Source organism: Crocuta crocuta, unplaced genomic scaffold (assembly GCF_008692635.1).
Source record: "Crocuta crocuta isolate KB4526 unplaced genomic scaffold, BGI_CrCroc_1.0 scaffold395, whole genome shotgun sequence".
NCBI lineage: Eukaryota > Metazoa > Chordata > Mammalia > Carnivora > Hyaenidae > Crocuta > Crocuta crocuta.
This window is the reverse complement of record NW_027532601.1, coordinates 2960738-2975346: the sequence shown is the minus strand read 5'-3', so window position 1 is coordinate 2975346 and position 14609 is coordinate 2960738. Positions and strand designations below refer to the sequence as shown.

The 14609-nt window shown below is 38.6% G+C and overlaps 1 long non-coding RNA gene across 1 annotated transcript in view; it reads left to right on the top strand.

The window, feature by feature from the left end:
• Positions 1-3556, top strand: part of LOC144244781 (uncharacterized) — a 29438-nt gene extending 25882 nt beyond the window's left edge. The window contains exon 3 of the long non-coding RNA XR_013339069.1: positions 3204-3556. This is a non-coding gene — a long non-coding RNA (uncharacterized LOC144244781). The remainder of the gene's footprint in view (positions 1-3203) is intronic.
• The last annotated feature ends 11053 nt before the right edge of the window (positions 3557-14609 follow it).

Sequence of the window (14609 nt, the reverse complement as noted above, 5' to 3'; positions counted from 1 at the left end):
TTTCAAAAATAAAAAAGGCTATAATACTGTAAACAGCTGCGTGCCAACAAATTGAATAATTTACATATAATAGATTTCTAAAATGACACAAACTACTGAAAGTGACTCAGGAATAAATAAAAATCTGCATAGAGTAGATCTATAACAAGCAAAATTCACTTCGTAATTAAAAACACTTCAAACAAAGAAAAGACTGGGCTCCAAATGGCTTAAGCTGTGACTTTTACCAAACATTTAAAGAAGAATTAATACCAGTCCTTTAGAAACATTCCCCACCATGCTCAAAAAAAAAAAAAAAAAAGATAAAAAGAGGAGGTATTATTTCTTTTTTAAAAGAATGTTTATTTATTTACTTTTGAGAGAGAGAGAGAGAGAGAGAGAGAGAATCTAAAGCAGGCTCCAGGCTCAGAGCTGTCCTCACAAACCCAACGTGGGACTTGAACTCACGAACTGTGAGATCATGACCTGAGCCTAAGTTGGATGCTTACCCGATGGAGTCACCCAGGCCCCCAGGGGGAATAATAGTTCTCAACTCGTTCTAAAAGACTAGTATGGCTGTTTTACTAAAACTAAAGAAATCACGATAAAACTATATACCAATATCCATAATGAATGTCAATGCAAAAATCCTAAACAAAACACTAGCAAACCAAATCCAACAACATATGAAAAGATTATACACCATGACCAAGTAGTATTTATCATAGAAGTGCAGGAGAATTTCAACATTTAAAAACCAATCAGTGTAGTAAACTGAATTCATAGAAAAAAGGACCAAAAAAAAAGATACAGGGTCATCTTAGTAAATGCAGAAAAAGCATTTGATAAAATCTAAAACTGTTTCATAAAAAAAGAAAAAACCAACCAACACTCAAAAAACCAAGAATAGAAGGAGAACTTCTTCAGCTTGATAGATATCTACAAAAGACCCATAGCTAACATGCTTAATGGTGAAAAATGGACTACCTTTTTTCTAAGGTCAAGAATAGGACACAGAAGAAGCTTAGAGGGAGAAGGTTTAAAAGAGTAATGTATGAAGATCCTGAGACCACCTCCACCTCCAGGTACAACAAATCTCCAACTACATAACAGAATTCCCTCTGAAGGGGCCCTAGATATAAATGCAAAAATTCTCATATATAGTCAAGATGTAGAAGCAACCTAAACGTCCATCGATAGATGAATGGATAAAGAAGATATAGTTTGTGTATACAGTGGAATATTAGTAAGCTATAAAAAAGAATGAAGTGTTGTCAATTGTGACAACATGAATGGACTTACAGGATATTATGATAAATGAAGTAAGTTAGACAGAGACAGACAAACACCATGTGACTTCGCTTACTGTGGAATCTGAAGAACAAAAACAAAGCAAAACAAACCAGAAACAGACTCACAGACAGAGAACAAGATGATGGTGCCAGAGGGGAGGGGTATGGAGGGATGGATGAAATAGATAAATGGACAAAATAGGATTAAGACTAGAGTCTCTGAGGCGCCTGGGTGGCTCAGTCGGTTAAACATCCGACTTCGGCTCAGATCATGATCTCACTGTTCGTGGGTTCGAGCCTTGCATCGGGCTCTGTGCTGACAGCCAGCTCAGAGCCTGGAGTCTGTTTCAGAGCCTGTTTCAGAGCCTGTTTTGAAGCCTGTGTCTCCCTCTCTCTCTGACCCTCCCTGTTCATGCTGTCTCTCTCTCTCTCTCAGAAATAAATAAAAAACATTAAAATAAAATTTTTAAGAGGTACAGTCTTCTAGATACAAATAAATAAGATAAGGGAATGTAATGTACTGGCTGGAGACTATAGATAATAATAATTGTTACAATTTTGTATGGTAATAGACAATAACTCGACTTACTGTGATGATCATTTCATAATGTATACAAATATTGAATTGCTGGTTTGTCCACCTGAAGTGAATCAATATAATATGTCACTTATTCTTCAATAATAATAATAATTAAAAAGAGAGAGAGACAAGTCAAAGATGCTACTCTTGCCATTTCTATTAAACCATGTACTGGATGTTTTGGATGGGGAAATTAGACAAGAAAAGAAATAAAAAGCACTCAATTTGAAAGGTAAAGTACTATAATTTCCACTGGCAAATGATTCTGTATATAATTTCGTATATAGAAATTTATAAGAAATCCACAAAAATGTTTGAATAAATTACTTCAGCAATGTTGAAGGATACATGATTAATATACAAAAGTTAACTGTGTTTCTATACACTGGTGAGGAACAATTTAAAAATGAAATTAGAGAATCCTGGATGGCTTACTCGGTTGAGTAAATGACTGATTTCACTTCGGGTCATGATATCAAGCCCCATGTTGGGTTCCTTATTGAGTACGGAGCCTGCTTGAGGTTCTTTCTTCTCCCTCTTCCCCTTTTCTCTGCTTGCTTTCTCTCTCTCTCTCAAATAAAAAAATGAAATAAAAATAATTCTGTTTACAGTAGTATCAAAAAGAAGAAAATATTTAGGATTTTTAAAAAAGTTTATTTATTTTTGAGAGAGAGAGAGAGAGCACAAGTGAACAAGGAAGAGAGAGAGAGAGAATCCCATGAGGGGTAGAGAGAGAGGGATAGAGGAAGGGAGAGAGAAAGAATCCTATGTAGGCTCTGCACTGACAGTGCAGGGCTCAAGCTCACCCAAGTGAGACTCCAACTCATGAAAGATGAGATTGTGACCTGAGCTGAAGTTGGATGTTTAACGCAGTGAACCACTCAGGTGCCCCATGAGGAATAAATTTAATCAAAGCAGGGGCACCTGGGTGGCTCAGTTGGTTAAGCTTCCGGCTTTGGCTCAGGTCATGATCTCACAGTTTGTGAGTTTGAGCTCCGCATCAGGCTCTGTGCTGACAGCTCAGAGCCTGGAGCCTGCTTCAGATTCTGTGTTCCCCTCTCTCTCTGCCCCTCCCTTGTTTGTGCTCTCTCTCTCTCTCTCAAAAATAAACATTAATTTATTTTTAAAAATTAATCAAAGCAATGCAAGACTTGTACCCTGAAAACTGCAAACATTGTTTGCAATGATTAAGGAAGGTCTTAATTAATGTAGACATCTGTGTTCATGTACTTAAAGATTTAACATTGTCAAGACAGCAATACTCCCCAAACTGATCTACAGATTCAACAAAACTCTCTCAAAATCCCAGTTTCTTTGTTTTGTTTTATTCTGATTTCTGTTATTTTTTGCAGAAATTGACAAGCTGATCCAAAAATTCATATGGAAACGCAAGGGACCCAGAATAGTCAAAGCAACCTTGAAAAAGAACAAACTTGGAGAACTCATGCTTTGCTACTTCAAAACCTACTACAAAAACTTATAAAAATCAAGACAGAGTGATACTAGCATAAGGACAGACATATGCACCAGTGGAGCAGTATTGAGAGCCCAGAGATAAGCCCTTACATTTATGGAAAATTTATCTTTGACAAGGGAGCCAAGAAATTGAAAGGCAGAATACTCCTTTCAACAAATGGGGCTCGTACAACTAAATATCCACATGCAAAATAATGAGTGTGCTTCCCTATGTGATGTCATATTCACAAATATTACTCAAAATGTATTATAAATGTAAATGTAAGAGCCAAAACTGTAAGACTACTAGAAGAAAACCCAGGTATAAATCTTTATGACTTTCAGGTAGACAGTGGTTTCATAGACATGTGTGAAAAACCCAAGGCACACATAAAAAAATGTGGTAAATTTGACTTCATTACAATTGAAACTTTTGGGATTCAGACAGTATTAAGAAAGTGAAAAGATAATACACAAATGGGAGATTAATTAATCATATATCTGTTATGGAATTTGTATCCAAATATGTAAAAAACTCATAACTAAACAATAAGAACACACATCACCAAATTTTAAAAAATGGGCAAAGGATTTGAATAAACACTTCTCTGAAGAAGATATGTAAATTGTCAAAAGATACACGCTTAATCATTAGGAAATGCAAACCAAATGACAGTGAGATATCATCTCACACCTATGGTGATAGCCAAAATAAAGAAAAAATGGAAAATAATGTGTTGGTAAGAGTGTGGAGAGATCAGAACTATCACACTCTGCCGGTGGGAATGTAAAAGAGAGAAGCCACTTTGGAAAACAATTTCATAGTTCTTCAAAAAGCTAAACAGGATTTTTATGTGATCCAGCAAGTCCACTCCTACATGTACATTCAAAAGGAAGGAAAGTGAATGTCCATAAAAACTTGGAGGTGGGGAGCCTGGGTGGCTCAGTCGGTTGAGAGTCCGACTTTAGTTTGGGTCCTGATCTCTCGGTTTATGAGTTCCAGCCCGGCGACGGGCTCTGTGCTGACAGCTGAGAGCTTGGAGCCTGCTTCTGGTTCTGTCTGTCTCTCTCTCTCTGCTCCTGCCCCATTCATGCTGTGTCTCTCTGTCTCCCTCAAAAATAAATAAAACATTTAAAAATACCAACTTGTATGTGAATGTTCACAGCAGATTTATCCTAGATAACCAAAAGTAGAAACACCTAAATATACAGCCACAGATGAATGGATAAATGGAATATGCATATTTATACAACGGAGTTTTTTCAGGGATAAGAAAATAAAATATCGATACATGGTACAACATGATGAACCCCAAAAGCATCTTGCTAAGTGCAAGAAGACAATCACAAAAGATTACCTATTGTAGGATTCCATTAATGTGAAAGGCCTAGAATATGCAAATACATAGAGATGGAAAGCAGATTCATAGTTGCCTTGGGTTGGAGCTGGGTTGGGAGCAAGACTAGGGTATGTGGTTTCGTTTTGGATTGTTGAAAGGAATTCCAAAATAAGAACATGGTTATGATTGCATAATTCTGTTATAGAGTAAAACCCACTCAACTGTATACTGTAGGTGGGTAAATTTTATAGTATGTGAAATATATCTCAATAAATTATTTTTAAAAATGACCTAGACTCTCAATTCCTAGACACTTCTTTTAATGTGTATGGTGAATCTTTGTGAAATTAAATGACTTGTAAAATGGTATATATGTAAGATGTGGCATATTCAGGAAAAAACTAAATCTGCCTAACCTTGGAATTTATGTTCCTAACTCTAGCTAGATCTTTACTAGGTGAAAAGATCTTACCTAATGGAGATAAGTAACCATTTCATCCAGAGCTGCAAAACACTGAGTGGTTTAGAAAGAGCCTCTGATATCTATCACAAATTAGGCTAATGATGAAAGGAAATTGATGTAATTATAAATCAAGTCTGCTTTTAAAAAAAACATAAATTTTAATTTTCTCTACTCATATGATTTAGATTCTCTGTTTCTTTTCCACATTGATAATGAGAGTTTGATCCAAAAGGTTAAAAAAAACAGTTAAAAAGACTATACAGTAAAGATTTCCAACAAGACAGATTTAGCAAGGGCATCTGCATGCATGGGGTGTTAAATGTAGGTTTGTATTTGTTTTTGTTTCATTTTATTTTTTACTGTGTAAAAAAGATAATCATCTTAGAATTTATTAAATAGGGCAGTTTCTTTTTTTAATTTAAATCTTAGTTATTTAACATACAGTGGAATATTGGTTTCAGGAGTAGAATTTAGTGATTCATCACTTACACACAACAGCTAGTACTCCTCACACCAAGTACCCTCCTCAGTACCCATCACTCATCTAGCCCGTCTCCTACTTACCTTCCTCCATCAACCCATAGTTTGTTAGTTTGTTCTCTATCATTCTATCGTTTAGAGTCTCTTGTGGTTTGTTTTCTCCTGTGGGTGAAAAAATATTGCATTCGTCTTTCTCTGATTGACTTCTTTTGCTTAGCATAATTCTAGCTCCATCCACGTCACTACAAATGGCAAGATTTCATTCTTTTTGATGGCTGAGTACTGTTCCATTGTATATATGTACCACATCCTCTTTACTCATCCATCATTCAGTCAGTGGACATTTGGGCTCTCTCCACAGTTTGGCTATTGTTGATAATGCTGCTATAAACATTGGGGCTCATGTACCCCTTCGAATCTGTAGTTTTGTATCATTTGGGTAAATAGCCCAACTGTGCAATTACTAGATTGCAGGGTAGTTCGATTTTTAGTTTCTTGAGGAACCCCCATACTGTTCTCCAGAGTGGCTGCACCAGTTTGTATTCCTACCAATAGTGCAAGAGGGTTCCCCTTTCTCTGCATCCTCCCCAACACGTGTTGTTTCTTGTGTTGTTAATTTTAGCCATTCTGACAGGTGTGAGGTGGTATCTCATCATGATTTTCCTTTGTAGTTCCCTGATGATGAGTGATGTTGAGCATCTTTTCATGTGTCTGTCCGCCATCTGGGTGTCTTTTTTGGAAAAGTGTCTATCTAGTTATTCATGCCTTCTGCCCTGGGTTATTTGTTTCCTGGGTGTTGAGTTTGATAAGTTCTTTATAAAGTTTGGATACTAACCCTTTACCAGATATGTCATGTACAAATATCCTCCCATTCTGTTGGTTGCCTTTTAGTTTTGCTGATTGTTTCCTTCGCAATGATTACGTTTTTTATCTTGATGAAGTCCCAATAGTTCATGTTTCCTTTTGTTTGCTTTTAAACCCCTATAACATTCAGTAGAGTATTGTATACATGAAGAACCATCAGCAGCCCCTCCTGCTTATACAATCAAGACAATACATTGTCCAGTATCTCAGGCTTTCTATTAGTTCATCAACTATTTTATCCTCATCTCCTATAAATGTCTATCTTCTATAAATAGCACATGTTATGCAGGTGGTTCTTTGGTTACACCTTGAGTTTTAAAGGTCTTGATCAAGGGCACAATCCAGGGGAATATTTCTATAGGGATGAGGAAAGTGAAGGAGAAGAGAGGTGGTCTCAGAGAGAGGGGAACCCTCATAGGCAGACTGCAGGTACTTACTGAGTGCCTACCATGTGCTTGCCTTGGTAATGAAATAGAAAAAGAAAAATATAGGCAAATAAGGGAAGGCAGACAATTTAACATGGAAAGGCACTTTAAGTTGGGGAGGAATGGATGACTTGGGGGGAGCCATTTCAGTAAAAATGAGAAAAATCGACTGACTGTGGTAGATTTTGAGTCCTGGAAACAATGAATGTATGAATTTGTGAAAGAGAAAAAGAAAACACTTCACAATGAAAAGAGGGACAAAATATTCTGGGAAGGGCTTTTCAGACTAATCACAAAGTGTGTTTAAGCAAAATAGAAGAAGGAAATTAAAAAAAAATAAAGATTGAAGATTCCGGTTGCACCCTGTTTGGAAGATACTGTTAACAAGGCCATGGTCAAGGATTCAGTGGTCATCCAGGCCAGCTAGTCTTATATAATGAATGCTTGTTTTTTTGGACACAGCTGCACCTCTGCCCTTGGGCGACCATTTAACAGTCTCATAATTTTTGGCATGAGGAAAGCTGGGCTGGCAAGAGCTGCGAAATGTTTTGACATAGACTGATCGCAACACCTGAAAAGGAAACTTGGACCTATACTCTATAGAACCAGCAACAGCAAAGTGCATTAACAAATCCCACTAGACTTGGATTACAAAACTTGGATTGCATTCCCTCCCTGTCATTTGTCTCCTTCATACTACCAGAACATTTCAGAGTATTTCAGTGTTCTTATTGCCTTAAACAGCTGGAAGTAGCATAGAAGTCCTCATTAAGACAATCTAGCCTGTCTTTTAATAAAAAACTATAGTTACTGCACAACTGTGGCAAGACAAAGAAGGTGTAGTAATCCTGGTTTGCTCATTTGCTTATTCATTTAACAACTATTTGCTGAGTGCCTATTTTCTGCCAGACTCTGGACTAGTAGGTAAGAGGCACAATAGTTGAGAAGACAGACAAAGTAGAAAATATGTAAACAATAAATAAACATGATTCATAAGGATTGGTAAGTTTTATGACAGAAATAAAGTAGATAATACATTTGAGTCACTGAGGTGGCCTCTGTAAAGACAGCATGGCTATGAAAGTCCTCTCTCTCAGTTTGGTTACTCCAGAAGCATACTCTGAGGTAAGAATTAGAGCACAGTAACTTATTTGGAAGGTAATCCCAGGAATCACGGGAAGAGCAGTGGGTGAGACACAGAGGTGAAAGCGACGACCAAGGGTGCTTTGTCAACCACGGTGTCACTTGGGCAACTGCAGGTGAATCTTCCCTGGGAGGTCTTGGGAATGTGTTTGAACAGGGCCTCTGAGTTACCTCATCTGAAGAAAGCAGGAGCTCCGGTACTTGTAAAACACCATCAGTTATTGGTTGAGAATTGCTGGGGGTGGAGGGCATTGAAGAGGACATTCCCTGGTATTTCCTGCCTGTTGCACAGGTGGCTAGGGAAAAAACAAAACACCTCAGGTAAAGAAATGCAGGTGGAAGCAGTTGGAAATCAGTCCACCATGGTCAGGGGGAGGGTGATTGAGCTTTTATAGCTCCTAGAATAGGAGGGATGAGAATGACGCCATCACACAAAAAGCTAGAAGAGGTCCATTACTGGCAGATGAAATGGCAAATGGAAAAGTCAAGAGGTAGGAAACGAGCGATGTGCTTGAGACTGAAAGATAGGACAGTGTAACTATGTATTGATGTGCCCTCATCATCCTTGCTCAGTGGCTTTACACACATGCACACCCTATGTTCATTCACTCTCCCCACTTTGTGCTGCTGGACTCTCTTTCTAGGCATGCTCCTGGCCTCAGCTTAAATGTTCTTTCCTTAGACAGAGGTTTGTGATTCTCCAGGTGGGTGTAAGCCCCTCCCAGAATAGGGTCCCATAACACTAGTGTTTTCTTTGCAATCAGTATTTAGTGTCCGGTTTTCCCTCATGTAGTTCATTGGGTATTATCTGAAGACATCCTGGATCATTTATTTTTTTAAAATCAGATTTTCAGGTGGGTGGCTCTGTTGGTTAAGAGTCCAACTCGTGGTTTGGGCTCAGGTCATGATCGCACGGTTCATGGGTTCAGACCCCACATGGGGCTCCTCGCTGACAGCAAAAAGACTGCTTGGGATTTTCTCTCTCTCTCTCCCTTTCTGCCCCTCCTCTGCTTGTGCTCTATCTCTCTCACACACACAATAAATGAATAAATGTAAAGAAATCAGTTTTTCAAACCCTATCTCTAAAAGTACTCTATCAGGGTGTCTGAGAATGGAGAAGGTGAAATATCATTTTCATCTAGCTCTCTAGGACCTGTTTATACCTTGCAAGTTGGAGAGCCTCTGCCCTAGTCAGCAAAATCTGGAGGGCTAGGATCTGGGAATATTGTGGTCCCTGTGCATCACCAGAGCCTTTTATGGTGCCTGGAGATGCCAATAAATATTGAAGAAATAAGTTCCTTGGTCATCCTGCCTAAATGACAAAGATGAGACAAAGCCTAGGTCTAAGTAATAAGGTGAAGGAGTAAGATCAGGGTACATGAGAAAAGAGTCAGAGATATTAGTGGTGCTTAATAAAGAAGTCAGCGAGGGCTCTTCACTTCTCAGTGATAGAAACCAAACAGGCTTAACCCAGAGAAACATTTCTTGGATTACATAGCTAAAAATTTAGGTATATATTTGTCTTTAAGCATAAGTGGATTCACAGGCTCAAAGGCTGTCATGATTTCAACCCAGTCATCTACTTTTCTCACACTAGATTAAAAATTTTTTAATGTTTTATTTATTTTTGAGAGAGAGATAGAGACACATTGAACAGGGGAGGGCCAGAGAGAGAGAGGGAGACACAGAATCCAAAGACAGGCTCCAGGCTCTGAGCTAGTTGTCAGCACAGAGCCCTACAGGGGGCTTGAACCCGCGAACCATGAGATCATGACCTGAGCCGAAGTCCGATGCTTAACCGACTGAGCCACTCAGGCGCCCCCATTCATGCTAGATTAAAGCTCAATTTCGTATTTAGTGCAGATTCTGCTCTCTTGGTGACGAAATGGTTACTAAAAGCTCCAGGCTTACATCATTCAACTCAGGAATCTTAGCAGAAGAGGCATGTCTTTTAGGCGTGAATACAGGAAATGTCCCGAGGCTGAGTCCATTTGACCCATGTGATTATTTGATTATTCCTGCATTAGTCATGGAATTGATGGATGGAATTTATTGGCCATACCAGAAACATGTACTCATACCTTCAATGGTGGAGAGTAGAGATGTTGGAGCCAGATCTATCTGATCTGTATGGATTGAAGGGAAAGGTGGGGTTTTCAAAGGAAAATTGAGGATGTATTGAATCTCTGTTATTTGAAATTCATCCACTCAACTATTACTTGTTAATCCTCATGCTGTGTGCCAGATTGTTTTATGCATACAGCAGAGAATAAGACAAATCAAATTCCCTAAGTTGGTGTTATTATGGAGCTTACAGTCTGTCCAGTAACGCAGACAACTCCATTATAATTGCAGTAAAATTGGATGAGTGTTATAATAGAGGATTTAACATGGAGTATTTAAAATTTTTTTAAAAATATAATTTATTGCCAAATTGGCTAACATACAGTGTGTAAAGTGTTCTCTTGGTTTTTGGTATAGATTCCCGTGGTTCATTGCTTACATACAACACCCAGTGCTCATCCCAACAAGTGCCCTCCTCAATGCCCGTCATCCATTTTCCCCTCTCCTCCACCCCAAAGTGTGAGACAGGAAACCATCAAAACCCTAGAGGAGAAAGCAGGGAACAACCTCTTTGACCTCAGTCACAGCAATTTCAGCAATTTCTTGCTCGGCACATCTCCAAAGGCGAGGGAATTAAAACAAAAATGAACAATTGGGACCTCATCAAGATACGAAGCTTCTGCCTTGCAAAGGAAACAATCAACAAAACTAAAAGGCAACCGATAGTTGCCTTTCCCAAATGGGAAAAGATATTTACAAATGATAAAGGGTTAGTATCCAAAATCTATAAAGAACTTAACATGGCCTATGCACAGAGACAGGTTATTTAGGCTAAAGAAACAAGGAAGACATCTTGGAATGAGTGAAGTTTGAGCAGGCTCCTGGATATTGATCAGGAGTTAGCCAGAATTAGTCAGAGAGTAGAAAAGTTCTTAGGCAGAGAAAGTGTTCTAGAGAAGAGAGATGATAAGACCGCTGAAGACTTGGAATAAGCACAGTAGGAGAGAAAGAAGGTCTCCATTGCTGTGGTCTGAGCTACCACCAGATAGTCCTCTTTCCCAGACAGCCTGGCTTACAGGTTCTGGCAATACTGTCTCTGCCCTGGATCTTTCCCGATTTTGAGGTGGCATGAATTCTGGCTGGGGTTCAACGTCCAGACTGTTTCACCATCCCTCCTCTGGCTTTTCAGGTTTTCCATCCCTATGGAAACAATTTCTTATATTCAATATCTAGAGTGGCTTCTATTTTCCCGTTTGGACTGTGGTAGAATCAAAAGCCATGAATAGTTAGCTTGGTTCTGTGTCACTTTGGGAACGAAAGGCTTTTTAGAGTGGATTTAAGGCAAGAAGAGTTCTGTGTACAGTTTTGCTTACATCTGGTTTTTAAATTTTTTAAAAATGTTTTTTATTTATTTTTGAGAGTCAGGGAGAGACAGCACAAGTAGGGGAGGGGTAGAGAGAGAGGGAGATACAGAATCCAAAGACAGGCTCCAGGCTCTGAGCTAGCTGTTAGCTCTGAGCCTGACGTGGGACTCAAACCCACAAACTGTGAGATCATGACCTGAGCTGAAGGCGGATGCTTAACCAACTGAGCCACCCAGGTGGCCCAGATCTGTTGTTTTTTTTTAAGTTTCCTCACTGATGTGCTGGAATTTGTTATATGGTGATAGCCTGATATTAATCTTTTGCCCTTCATATATGTTGCAAGTATTTTCCAAGATATTACTGACTTTTCATTCCTTGTTCACATTTCTTGGTCTTCTCAATTTTTTAAAGTTTTAAAAATGCAAATAAACCATGTTATTTTATGTAATCAGATCTAAGAAAGCACTGAGAGTATATATTCATTGAACAGGTTTTTATTTCTTTCCTTTTTTCTTTCTCTCTCTTTCTTTTAAAGTTTGATCTTTTACACATATGGAATATTTTATGTTATATGGGGTGACATAGAGAGTTAACTACCCGCCCCAAGAGTGAGTTAAAATTATTTATCACCACCCCATTCTTGTTCTACTATTGCACATTTGGATCACACTTCTTTACCCAAGTTTCCTAAGACTGACCTTTACTAAAGGTCAACAGAAGAATATTTTATGGAATGGTTTCTATATCTTTAGAAAAACTAGTTGGAGATATTGTATATAAATCACATTAGTAGATACCAAGACAGGGAATAGGTATTTTCTTGGATTTAATTAAAAATGTTCACTTTATTAGTTTCTGGAGATTAACTGGAATGAATTCTTTTCTCAAGATATGAAAACCAGGGACGCCTGGGTGGCTCAGTTGGTTAAGTGTCTGACTTCAGCTCAGGTCATCATCTCATGGTTTGTGGGTTCGAGCCCCGTGTCGGGCTCTGTGCTGACAGCTAGCTCAGAGCCTGGAGACTGTCTTTGGATTCTGTGTCTCCCTCTCTCTCTGACCCTCCCCTGCTCATGCTGTCTCTATCTCTCTCTCAAAAATAAGTGAAACATTAAAAAAAGATATGAAAGCCATATGACACAATTTGACCAAAAAGTAAACATATTTAGCTCTATAGTATCTGACATCTAAATAGTTAAGCCTTTCCCTTTTAGAAGCCTTAGAAAAATATTCTGTTTCTTTAAGAAAGATTTGGTTCAGGTTACTCTTAGTTGTCATGACTGATCTGCAAACATCCCTTAAATAAAATAAATTCAAAGGAAGCAAATATTAGCAGTAACTATGTCCCTTAAGATACCAGTTTCACCGTAAGTCATACTCTGGAAGCTTAGAGAGAGACAATTTTTGCAAATATATAAGTGAAGAGAAATTTGTTTAGCTTGTCTTTTATGTAAAGATTTCAATGCTAAAAAGCTCATATGGGACTAATCCATGAACTTAGTGTCAGTCAAATCAAATTAACAATTTTCAACATCTAGAGTGCATTAATTCACTAGTCAACAAATCAGTCAATGGTTTATTATGCTAAAGTGATGTTAGGTGCTAGGAATTCAGGAGTGAACAAGATACACGTGGTCCTTTCCTTCAAAGTAATTTCCTGTCTGGTGGGACAGATGACACATCAATGTGATGTGAGTAATTAATGGTTGTTATTTACATGGGAAGCGTATTTTACCTAGTTTTGGTAGGTCAGGGGATACGGCTCAGAAGAAGCTTGTCTGGAAATCTGAAGGACACAGTAATGATGGGTGCGATATGTGTGTTCTAAGACAAAGGCAGCATAAATAAAGGCCCCATAAAGAAATCTCCAGAGTCTTAAGGAGAAAACTTCAAGTAGTGGTACAGTTTGGGGACAGAAGGTGATGAAGTCAAAAGTAGTGAGTATGGTTTGATGAGGGAGATGATGAGCATGAAACCCGGGCAGTAGAAAGTCACTGAAGGGTTATAACCACAGGGGAAGACACAATCAGAATTGCGTTTTATAAACTTCATCTAGATTCAGCTGAAGAATGGATTGGAAAGGGAAGGCAAGAAAGGGGGCACTTTATTAAGATTTCAGTATGGCCATACAAAGCGAAGTGGACAGATTCAGGAGACCTTAAAGAAGGAGAATCCACAGGACACGGGGACACATTGGAGATGGGAAGAATTTCGGGTGACTTTAGTTTTCAGCATTGGGACCATGAGTGAATAATGGTGCAGTTTACTGATGGGGTGACCCTGGAAGAAAACGTATTCCTGGAAGAAGGTGCCGAACTCAATTTGGGGCAGGTGAAATCTAATGAGGCAGAGGGACGCCCAAGGAGAACTGCCTTCTGGATCTTGAACTTGAGGATCGAGGTGGAGGTTCAGGAATCAGCAGTGAATGAACAGAAAATGGCATCAGGGAAATGACTGAGGTTATGTGGCACTGCACATCTGATTATGTCCACCAACGTGGGCAAGAACCACCGCAGAGCAAATGGAACTAAGCTTTGCCTCTGTTTGGTTCTGCAGCAAAGGTAAGTTGGTAGCATTCCCACCAGAACAGTTTCACCTGGGATTTTTTTTTTTATTTTTAATTTTTTTTTGAGGGGCAGAGAGAGAGGGAGACACAGAATCCCAAGTAAGTTTCAGGCTCTGAGCTGTTAGCACAGTGCCTGACTCGGGGCTGGAACTCACCAGCTGTGAGATCATGACCTCAACTGAAGTCGAATGCTTAACCAACTGAGCTACCCAGGCGCCCCTCACCTGCGAATTTTTTACAGACCAGTGCAAAGCTACAAGCTTTCAAATCCTTGGCACATTTGCAAAAATAGAAAATTAAATATAGTATTAAGGAAAGAAAAAATTTTAAAAATTCTGTTTTGTCCAGGGACATTCCCCCAAACTAGAAGAGTACCTGGCATATAGCAGACCCTTCCTGAATATTTGATGAATAAATGAATGTTTACAATTTTTATGCAAAGAAATAGTTATTTACTCTATCAGTGCAGAATGATCTCCAGGCTCTTAACGTTATTAAAATTCAGTAAACCCCTCACGGAGTGTTTCTTTCGTTATAATTTTTACGAATACTTTTTAAATTATTATAATTTTTAAGGGTCTACATAATTTATATCTA